Raw genomic sequence first — 12,189 nt, forward strand, 5'->3', positions numbered from 1 at the left:
AGAGGAGTTGTTGTACCTTTGCTTGACGATTCTATAGTGCCATTTTGCTCAAACAATTGCATCACATGCACAAGGACTAACTGCGCTTGACAAATGGCAAAGCTTGGTTTGAACTTGAATGCTGACTACCTATTGTTATAACAACTCAAGGGGTGGCTATCCAACCGTGTTTTCAGCAGGCAAAACGTATGCAATTTTATAAAACAGGCCAATAGGTTGTGTTTAAAAAAAACTAGGACAAAAGAATGCATCAAAGGATGGGATTGAACTTGCCGTCTTCGAATCCTTCCCGGAGGTCCTGATCGAAGTGCTGTCCTTCGAGCTCGGGGTCGCAGAATGGGTCCTCATTCGCTTGCTCGCAGTACTGTTCGTTGACGGGCTCTCCTTCGTTCACACCATGATCTACGACGTAATAGACAAGCACACAATCAAGAAAAGAAATAAAAGCTTTATCGTTGAGCTCGATTCAGAAACAATTAAGATATTGAGATAGGAGTAATATTTTAGGGCGGTTTCCTAATGGCGTGGCCAAAACTTTGTTAGGAATAGCACGGTAAAGTTCCAGATCGATCAGGAGTTGTTTGGCACATGAAATGATAGATTATATAAAGGTTTAGGGGTTAAATAAGGAGTCAGGGACCTGTTTGTAATTATTTCTAAGAGTGGAAGGGCTTGATCGTAATTTTTATAAATATCCGGGACATACTGAAAAGGATAGGGTTTATTTATAATTAGTTTTTATATAGTGGAAGGGTCTTTCTCTAAATCGGCAGAACATGGGGGTTTCTTTTGCAAAGATTAAAAGGGTGGAAGGGCTCTTAGATAAAAGAAAGAAAGGCCAGGGGCCTTTGGGCAAAACTGCCCTGCCTTCCCCTTCCTCTCGACCGAAACAGGGGAGGGGAGGACAGGGGCGCCGGCGGTGTCAATCCCGGCGTCCCGAGCCACGGCGACGGCTGGGGTGAGGGGGAAAAGAGGGAGGGGGCTACTGGGATCCGATTCCCAGTCCTACCTTGGGCTGGGACGGCGCGAGGAGGTGGGGCGACGAGGGCCGGCGGCGGTGCTGCAAGGCCGAGGAGGGGGCGCGCGGTGCTGGGCAGGTGCGTGGAGGAGCGGAGGCGGGGCAGGGGTCCCTTTATAGCCGCGGGAAGGCGGTGGAGGGGGGAGGCACCGGCGGTGGCCGGCCGGTGGCCATTAATGGCCCCCGGGGCGTCGCGGAGCGGCGGGACGCGCGAATCATGGCGTCGACGCGACGTCTCGGCAGCAGCACGGTGTGCAGGAGGAAGGCGAGCACATGGAGGGGCAGCGGCGGCGTGGGGCTTGGCGTGCAAGCGGTGTTATTGCTAGACGACGGCAGCGCGGCGAGCGCACGTGGGAGCAGTGCGTGGGTGGGCCCGGGAGCAGGACGAGATGGGGTGTGCGGCGTGTGCGTGCGCACGGGCAGGCCGAGGGCAGCGCTGCAGCCCGGTAGCGCGCACGCGTGTGCGCGGGCAGGCCGTAGCGGGTCGTGCATACCGGGGCAAGGCCGGGGAGCCGGGCCGGGCGGCGCTCGGAGCGTGCGGGAGCGGGGCAGAGGAGGGAGAAGGAGAAGGGAGGAGGGAAGGGAAAAGAAAAAGGAAAAGAAAAAAGAAAAAAAAAAAAAAAAGAAAAAGAGGGGAGATAGAGAGAGAGCGAGTGCGCCGGCGCCGATCGCGGCAGCGGTCGCGCGTGAGCGACAAGCCGCCGAGCGGCGCGGGACGGGACGGCGACGAGGAAAAAGGGGAGGGGTACGGTCGGCGGAGAAAAAGGAAAAGGAAAGACAGAACGTTGATGAACTCGGGTGTTGGGATGGCGGAAAATTCAGATTCGGTTTAGGGTTAATTGAGCTCAACGATGAAATAATTTAAAAAAATAACTTAGCGAGTGATTTATTTAGTAAATTTTCTGGGATGTCACAAACCTACCCCACTTAAAATGAATCTCGTCCTTGAGATTCGGCTGGCTCCTAAACAGGTGGGGAAATTCTTTCTTCAGAGCATCTTCACGTTCCCATGTTGCTTCTTCTACTCCATGTCTGCTCCACTGGACTCTGCAAATCCGTACTTCAGAGTTTCTTGTCCTCCTGGTGACAGTGTCCAGAATCTTCACCGGTATCTCCTGATATCGCAGGTCTGGCTGCAGATCTATCGCTTCTATTGGCACGTGTTCTACCTCGGGTACTTTCAAACACCTTCTTAATTGCGAGACATGAAAAACTGGGTGTATATCCGACATTTCTTCTGGTAGCTCTAGACGGTATGCTACTGCTCCGACTTTCTTCAGAACTTGGTACGGTCCAATGTACTGAGGGGCCAACTTTCCTTGTACTTGAAATCTTCGAGTTCCTCGAATGGGTAAAACCTTGAGATAGACGAAATCTCCTGGGTTGAAACTTATTTCCCATCTTTTTCTTGTCTGCGTAGCTCTTTTGTCAAGACTGGGCTGCTTTCAGCCTTTCTCTAATCTCGGCAACTCTTTCTTCTACTTCCTTTATGAGTGCGGGTCCGACTAGGGCACGTTCTCCAACTTCTGACCACATTAGGGGAGTTCTGCATTTTCTCCCGTAGGAAGCTTCGAACGGTGACATGCCCAAGCTTGCTTGGTAGCTGTTGTTGTATGAAAACTCGGCATAGGGTAAACTCTGCTTCCAATCTTTGCCATAGGTAAGGACACATGCTCTCAACATATCCTCCATAATCTGATTCACCCTTTCTGTCTGACCATCCGTCTGTGGGTGATAAGCGGAGCTGAAATCCAACTTGGTGCCCATGGCTTTATGCAAACTTTTCCAAAACCTAGAGGTGAATTGGTTCCCTCTATCTGAAATAATTCTGCTAGGTACACCATGCAACTTTACTATATTTTCCACATAAAGCTTTGCTAGCTTTTCTCCACCGTAATTTATCCGTACGGGTATGAAATGAGCCGATTTAGTGAGTCGGTCCACTATTACCCATATGGAGTCGTGTCCTTTCTGTGTTTTGGGCAAACCCACTACAAAGTCCATTCCTATCTCATCCCATTTCCAAACCGGGATGGGTAGAGGTTGCAACAATCCTGCTGGCTTCTGATGTTCGGCCTTGACTCTCTGACACGTATCACAGTGGGCGACGAATCGTGCAATATCCGCCTTCATCCCATTCCACCAATATTTTTGTCTTAAATCCAGAGACATTTTGGTGGATCCTGGGTGAAGGGAATATGCTAAGTTATGAGCCTCGTCCATGATCACTTGCCGGAAGCCTCCTTTCTGGGGCACACAAATCTTATCTTTATACCATAACGTTCCTTTATCATCCACTCTAAAATCCGGTGCCTTGTTTTCTCCAGTATGTTTGCGGATCTTCATTAAATCCTTATCCGAACCTTGGACCTTTCTGATTCTGTCCTCTAGTGTGGATTGGACGTTCAGCACGTGGCTGGAGCCTCGAGGGACAATGTGCACATTCAATCGTGCCATTTCCTCTCGCAGATCATCATCCTTGGGTCCATGGGATTTTCGGCTTAAGGCATCGGCTACCACGTTAGCCTTGCCAGGGTGGTAATGGATTTCCACATTATAATCCTTAACTAGTTCTAACCTCCTTCTTTGCCTCAAATTCAAATCCGGCTGGGTGAAAATATACTTCAAACTCTTGTGGTCGGTGTAAATCTCACACTTATTTCCAATCAAATAATGTCTCCAAATCTTAAGGGCATGCACTACGGCTGCAAATTCTAAATCATGGGTTGGATAATTCTGCTCATGAGGCCTGAGTTGGCGGGAAGCGTATGCAACAACTTTCCCGTCTTGCATCAATACACAACCCAATCCTTGTCGGGATGCATCACAATAGATGACAAAATCCCGATGAATGTCTGGTAGGGTCAGCACTGGGGCGGTTGTCAACCTATTCTTCAATTCTTGAAAACTTCTCTCACATGACTCTGTCTAGGTGAATTTCTTCTCCTTCTTGAGTAGCTCTGTCATGGCCGGGCTATCTTGGAAAATCCTTCGATGAATCTTCGATAATACCCAGCTAATCCGAGAAAGCTTCTGATTTCACTAACATTAGTTGGTTGCTGCCAATTGGAAACCGCTTCGACTTTCTCAGGGTCGACTGCTACTCCTTCAGCGGTCAGAATATGTCCAAGAAAGCTACTTTCTCCAGCCAGAATTCACTTTTGCTGAATTTGGCATATAGCCTATGTACTCTCAATTTTTCCAAAACTACTCTCAGATGTTGCTCATGCTCCTGAACACTCTTCGAGTAAATAAGTATGTCGTCAATGAAGACTACGACAAACTTGTCTAGCTCATCCATAAACACCTTGTTCATGAGGTTCATGAAATACGCAGGTGCATTAGTTAGTCCAAAAGACATCACGGTGAACTCAAACTGCCCGTATCGGGTGACAAAGGCTGTCTTTGGGATGTCGCTCTCTCTAATCTTGAGCTGAAAATATCCTAACCTTAGATCAATCTTGGAGATGTACTTGGCTCCTTTTAGTTGATCAAAAAGGTCATCAGTCCTGGGAAGGGGATACTTATTCTTGATGGTAACTTCGTTCAGCGCCCGGTAATCTACACACAACCTCATACTCCCATCTTTCTTCTTGACAAACAGGACTGGGGCTCCCCAAGGCGACGAGCTTGGCCTAATTAAGCCAATTCGTTATAATTCTTCCAGTTGCTTCTTTAATTCTGCCAATTCAGAAGCTGCCATCCTATAGGGTCTCTTGGCTATAGGGGCGGTTCCAGGGACAAGGTCGATAACAAACTCTATATCCCTATCTAGTGGCATCCCAGGAAGTTCTTCTGGGAAAACATCTAGGTACTCATTTACTACTGGAACTCCTTCCAAGGACTTGGCTTCCATGCTAAAAACCATCGGGTCTGATCCACTTTCCCGGGTATGGCAGGTCACTCGTACTCCTTCCGGGTTCGTTAGGTGTACCACTTTGTCAGTACAACCTATGAGACCATTGTGTCGTCTTAACCAGTCCATTTTAAGGATTACGTCTATTCCCTTAGACTTAAGTACTACTAAGTCTGCTAAAAATTCTACCCCACTTAAATTGATCCTTACCTGTAGACAACATAGTTGACACTTGATGTCACCTCCAGGCGTCCGGGTTAATAGGGGTGTTTTTAGTAGTACTGTAGGTATATTGTGCTTTTCCACAAAACTCGAGGATATGAACAAGTGTGATGCTCCAGAATCAAACAGTACTGTTGCAAGAGTTGAGCTGACTAGGTACTCACCGAGCACTACGCCCTGAGCTCCTTGAGCCTCCTGCGCGTTGAGATGTGGATGACGCGGGGGCTCGTCCAAAATGACTGTTGGGGCTGCCTCATCTGCTGACTGTTGTTGTTGGTGTGTTGTGTTGTAGCGGATGGGCACTCGGTTGGCACCTGACAGTACTGGCCTTGGTCCATTCACCGTGTTGGAGAAGGCTGATGTAGCAGGCTTGTTCTTGGCATATGGGCAGTTTGCAATGAAATGCCCTGTCTCTCGGCAATTGAAACAGATCCTAGCATTGCTGTTGTTGGTGGTGACTTGACTGGCATTGCTCTGCGGGGCTCTCATGGTGTTCTGGCTCCTGAACTATGTGTTAGGGGCCTGTCACCTGAGTTTGTGTCCTATACTGCATTGGGGCCTGGGATCTCGGTGCAATGTAGTTGAAGCTTCTTGGTTTCTGGAAGCGATCCTGTTGGCGGGACTTGCTTTCCAGGAACTTGCGCTTGTTATCCTTCCTCTCTTCAATTTTTGCCCTTTCTGTAAGAATGGCCTTGTTCATCAGAGTGTTAAAGTCCGGATAGATCTGCAGAGTAAGCAAGGTCCGGAGTTCTGGGTTCAGTCCCTTCTTGAACATGTCCTGCTTCTTTTCATCATCATTCACTTCTTCTGGTGCATATCGGACCAACTCCATAAACTGATGGGTGTACTCTTCCACCGACATGCTTCCTTACTGTAGTGCGCGGAACTCATCCGCCTTGCGCTTCATGGTGGCCGAGGGAATATGATATCGGTGGAACTCCTTCACAAACTCTTTCCATGTGATGGTGGAGGCATCTTCGGCAGCGGCACAGTAATTTTCCCACCAGGCTAAGGCAGTCTCGGTGAGTTGGTGTGCTGCCAGAAGAACTTTGTCTCGGTCCTGGCATTCGAACGGCTCGAGCTTTCTCTGGATCACACGCAGCCAGTCATCTGCATCCAAGGGGTTGCTGGATCCAGCAAAGGTGGGTGGCTTGGTTCTCAGAAAAGCTGTCAGCTTGTCGTTCATGGTTTGCTCTCGTGGACGCTTGTTGACAAGGGCATTGGCCAGTGTCTCTAGGATGAGGGTCTGGTTGTGGATTATCTGTGCCAGGTCTCCGAGGGGTGGTGGTGGTGGCAGTGGCACTTCTCGGTTTTCTCCTTCGTTCTGGCTCACTTCCTGTTCTTCCTGAGGGGGGTTCTGTCCATTAGGCTGCTCTCCCGTGCCAGCGACTACAGGGTTCCGTATGCGGGAGGCCCTCGTAACGCTTCGGGAAGCCATCTGTAGATTGGGTAGAGTTTTTTGTTGAGATTGGGATTAAGTGATATTTAAGTTGTTTAATTCGTATTTTTGAAAAGGCAGAATCTACCTTCTGCCGATAAGCACACAACTAACAAGCACACAAACATAGCAAACAACAAGCACAACAACTTTATTACTGCAAGGGAGGGTAAAACACGAGGACAAGACTAAAACGCGTACTACACGTTCGGGTACAGGTTCACACTTAAGGGTACAACTTAAGCCAAAGGGCTTGAGAGGGTGAAACACTAGGATGGCGTCGGTCATTCTACTCGCAGGGCGAGCCTTCTTCTGGGGCGGAACATGCTTCCAGGGGAACAGACAACTCGCCGTCTTCTAGGTTTCCATTCTCCAGGGGTTGCGTAGCAGCTTCTCTTTCATCGGTGGCAGTAGACCTTTCAGGGTTCTCGGGTGGGGCTTGTGGGGTTATCACGAGTGGTCCCCATCCTATGACGGGTGTCCCGAGCAGAACATGGTCTTCCCCAATTGCCGGGAATGCGGTTCCACTTCTGGTCCATTATTGCATACGCCGGTCTCGGGCTTGTCTGAGGCTCTCCTGAGCGACTGCTTCACTGCTGACTGCAGCTGCGGCTCTTGCCTCAACTTGGGCTGCTCGTATCTGTTGCAGTCTAACCGCGAGCTCTGCTTGCTCGGCTCGATGGGTCTGCTCCCTCAGAATGTTGGCTTGCTCGTCAAAGAGCTGATCCAAGGAGGCTAGGTAAGTAGCCACTTGGTATAGTGGGTCTTCTTCATGGCGACGCCATTCCAGACTTCTCATGCGTGCTTCCCAAACTGGGGTTCTGATGGCCGGCGGAAAGAACCTCATTGGTGTGGGAGCGAGGTGTCTTTCAAAAATCTGGCACAGGTAATGAAGCGCCTTTCTGACGGCCAAGGGATAGGTGTCTTGGTGCCTAAACCCTATAGATGTCACTCGCCATGGCTGAATGTCGGGGTAGCGGTCACTTCTGGCGATGACCAGGATCACCCTGCAGTGGAGGGTACCATGGTGCTCGTACTCTCTGCTGTAATACCTTGGGCGTTCCTTAACGCCAAGGCTTTCCAGGGTGTTGATCAACAGGCTGGGGAAGCCAAGCACAGCTTGTTAATTGCCCTGGGTCCATCCTTCCTCAGTCATCTGAAAACAAAGATAGGGTGAACCAATGTTGCACGGGTATTTGGGTACAAAGGGGACAGATGGTATTTATTATTGCAACATGGGAATACAGATTTCATGGATACACGATTATTAGGATAGGGTTCTAGCTCGGAGTGCTACTCCTATCATGGGGACTCTTCCTCGATCCTGATAGAGCGCTTCTTCAGTGGGATGTACTGGCCCATCTCATCATCTTCAGTCTGAGTACCCTTATCCCAATGGGTTTCTTTGGGTTCCTCCTCTTCAGTCCGAGTGCCTATATCCCAATGAGTTTCTTCGGGTTCTTCCTCTTCAGTCTGAGTGCCTACATCCCAATGGGTTTCTTCGAGTTCTTCCTCTATCCACCCGCCTATTCCTCTGCGAGCCTCGTATTCTTGCACTTGGGCTTGGAGAGTGGCTAGGGAATATTCGGCGCGTGCGGCTCTTGTCCGTTGTTCCTCCAGTTCTTGGGTTGCCTTTTTTGCCCTGTGGATTTGTTGTTTTAGTTGCGCCGCTTGCTTGCGGTAAAGTTCATCCAGGCCGGTGAGGTAGATGGATAGGTGGGAGACTGTATCTTCCAGGTCTTCTTCTTCTCTTCCGAGTCCTCTCATCCGGGCAATCCATGTGCATCCTCTTCCTTCAGTAGGCGGGAAAAATCCCATAGGAGTCCGCTGAAGGTGATTCTTGTAGATCACACGCAGACGTCTCAGGGCTTTACGGGCGGCTTTTCAGTAGGTGTCCGGGAAACGAAATCCAGTGGTGGAGATGAACCAGGGATCCACATCAGGGTAACGGGTGCTCTTTCCCACGAAAATCATTACATCGCACCGAAGAGTGCCCCTGGAGTCGTACTCCCGGTAGACGTACTCTGGTGGGTCCACCACTCCAATGCGTTCCAGGCTGAGTATCAATAACTTAGGAAGGCCGGGCTCTGCATGACAGATTCTGTCAATCCATCCATTGTCAGCCATCTGGAACAGGGCAAGAACCAATGGTGAGTGCTTGTGTGAAAGAAGGATTAAGGAAAGAAAAGTCCTAGTGTGTAAGGGCCTGAAAAGGGTTTCGCTCCTAGGGTCATGTCCTATGGCCAACCTACGGCTCTGATATCACCTGAAGCGTCCCCTCATAAGAGAAGACTTAAATGTGATACAAACATCAGTCCCAGGAGGCTGATGACACATTTATTACATCAGATGGTTCATTATCGTACAACTCTACGCGGTAATGGGCAGAGAAGCGCCACTATCGCGAGGATAACAACCCACACCCACACCACGATATTTATTATAAAAAGGGGGTCATCAGAGTCTTGCGCCATGCGGTATCTCCTGCAGGTGACCCTAATCCACAGGCAAGGCTGGGTGCAGGACGGTACCCCTACTCAGCGTCGTCCGGAACGAAGTTTGGATCTTCTTCTGTAAAAATAAAGGATGGGGTGAGTACAAACGTACTCAGCAAGTCCAACCACACCCACGGAGGGGGAATAACAGAATATAATGCACAGGATAATTCAAGGATAAGGTTAAGGTTTACTTTTGCGGAAAGCTAGATTTCATGCATGGGTTCATTTGCAAGCAAGCATTTCCAAAACCAGTTCTCTTGTACCGAGTAACACGAAAAGTCGATCCACACAGGATCCAAGTTTTAAGCCGCTACCGGACTCCTCATCCGCCGTAGCATACGGCACAACTGCCGGACATTTTTCCAAAACAACTCACGCCAACCCATCCCAAAATAAACACTAGTTATGTGACCACACCGTAACTCACCCAGTACCGTGGGCACGGCTATTCGAATAGGTTTTAACTCTGCAGAGGTGTGCAACTTTACCCACAAGTGGGGTACCGCAACTCGATCACCTTAGTGTCAGTGCAGATCCCAACAAAGCCATTACCCACCTTAGCTAGACCCGACTAGCCATCACGGGATGCACCAAGGGGTCATTGACCTATCACAGAGGTTCTAACCGGGGCATAAGTCACACAGAGCTAATCCCTTCTCCTTGATCACCCGTTGCTCTCAGCTCTCCTGATGGCTATCAGACTAACTAGTGGGGTTTATGCTAAGCCGTTGCCCATTCAACGGTCGAGTGGTTTGCACGATAGTGGAGTTAGGTGAGATGACACACCAACTCGGTCCTTAATTGTGACAAGATGGATATCTCCCTTCCTTGCTCTGCCACACAGGCACGAGCACACCAATCGGCAAATCACACAGAAATGTCATCCATCTTGTCCAAACTTATGTTTCGAAATTCCACTTTTCTCCCTTCCCACACACACACATTTTCTTTATAAAACAAGTTGTATTGTGTACGAGATCCTAAGCGTTCTAGCAGGGATTAACGTCCAAACAACACATTCAGACATTAATCTAGGTAGTCAAGGAATGGTTATAACAAATCAAGGGGTGGCTATCCAACCGTGTTTTCAGCAGGCAAAACATATGCAATTTTGTAAAACAGGCCAATAGGTTGTGTTTAAAAAAAACTAGGACAAAAGCATGCATCAAAGGATGGGATTGAACTTGCCGTCTTCGAATCCTTCCGGGAGGTCCTGATCGAAGTGTTGTCCTTCGAGCTCGGTGTCGCAGAACGGGTCCTCGTTCGCTTGCTCGCAGTACTATTCGTTGACAGGCTCTCCTTTGTTCACATCGTGATCTACGACGTAACAGACAAGCTCACAATCAAGAAAAGAAATAAAAGCTTTATCGTTGAGCTCGATTCAGAAACAATTAAGATATGGAGATAGGAGTAATATTTTAGGGCGGTTTCCTAATGGCATGGCCAAAACTTTGTTAGGAATAGCACGGTAAAGTTCCAGATCGATCGGTAGTTGTTTGGCGCATGAAATGATAGATTATATAAAGGTTTAGGGGTTAAATAAGGAGTGAGGGACCTGTTTGTAATTATTTCTAAGAGTGGAAGGGCTTGATCGTAATTTCTAGAAATATCCGGGACATACTGAAAAGGTGTAGGGGTTTATTTATAATTAGTTTTATAGAGTAGAAGGGTCTTTCTCTAAATAGGGAGAACATGGGGGTTTCTTTTGCAAAAGATTAAAAGGGTGGAAGGGCTCTTAGATAAAAGAAAGAAAGGCCAGGGGAGGAGAGGACAGGGGCGCCGGCGGCGTCAATCCCGGCACCCTGAGCCACGGCGGAGGCTGGGGTGAGGGGGAAAAGAGGGAGGGGGCTAATGGGATCCGATTCCCGGTCCTACCTCGGGCTGGGACGGCGCGAGGAGGTGGGGCAACGAGGGCCGGCGGCGATGGGCGGAGGTGGCGGCGGCGGCGGTGCTGCAAGGTCGAGGAGGGGGGGGCGCGGTGCTGGGCAGGTGCGTGGAGGAGCGGAGGCGGGGCAGGGGTCCCTTTATAGCCGCGGGAAGGCGGTGGAGGGGGGAGGCACCGGTGGTGGCCGGCCGGCGGCCATTAATGGCGCCCGGGGCGTCGCGGAGCGGCGTGATGCGCGAATCGCGTCGTCGACGCGATGTCTCGGCAGCGGCACGGTGTGCAGGAGGAAGGCGAGCACGTGGAGGCACAGCGGCGGCGTGGGGCTCGGCGTGCAGGCGGCGCTGTTGCTAGACGACGGCGGCGCGGCGAGTGCACGTGGGAGCAGTGCGTGGGCGGGCCCGGGAGCAGGACGAGCGGGACCGGGGAGGCCGGCGAGCGGCACGCGTGCGCGTGCGCACCCGCGCGTCGAGGCGGCGAGCGGCACGGCGGCTCAGCGAGGCGGGGCGTGCGGCATGTCGCGGCGCGCGCGGCGCGGCGTGCCGAGCGCGGCGAGCTCGTGCGCGCGCTGCCAGCGCTCGCGCGGCGAGGGCAGCGGGCGGCAGCAGCGGCGCGGGCCGCGCGTGGGGTCGGCCGGGGCGGTGCGCGCGTGTGTGGGCGGAGGAGCAGGGACGGCGCGTGGGCGGCCACGGCGTGGCGCGGGCGTCGCGGCTCGACGCACCGTGCGCCGCGTGCGTGCGCACGTGTGCGTGCGCACGGGCAGGCCGAGGGCAGCGCTGCGGCCCGGTAGCGCGCACGCGTGTGCGCGGGCTGGCCGGAGCGGGGCGTGCGCACCGGGGCAAGGCCGGGGAGCCGGGCCGGGCGGCGCTCGGAGCGTGCGGGAGTGGGGCAGAGGAGGGAGAAGGAGAAGGGAGGAGGGAGGGGAAAAGAAAAAGGAAAAGAAAAGAAAAATGGAAAAAGGGAAAAGAAGGGGAAAAAAAGAAAAAGAGAGGGAGAGATAGAGAGAGAGCGAGTGCGCCGGCGCCGATCGTGGCAGGCGGTCGCGCGTGAGCGACAAGCCACTGAGCGGCGCGGGACGGGACAGCGACGAGGAAAAAAGGGGAGGGGTACGGTCGGCGGAGAAAAAGGAAAAAGGAAAGACAGAACGTTGAATGAACTCAGGTGTTGGGATAGCGGAAAATTCAGATTAGGGTTTAGGGTTAATTGAGCTCAACGATGAAATAATTTAAAAAAAATAACTTAGCGAGTGATTTATTTAGTAAATTTTCCGGGATG

Source organism: Panicum virgatum, chromosome 7K, assembly GCF_016808335.1.
Source record: "Panicum virgatum strain AP13 chromosome 7K, P.virgatum_v5, whole genome shotgun sequence".
Classification (NCBI taxonomy): Eukaryota; Viridiplantae; Streptophyta; class Magnoliopsida; order Poales; family Poaceae; genus Panicum; species Panicum virgatum.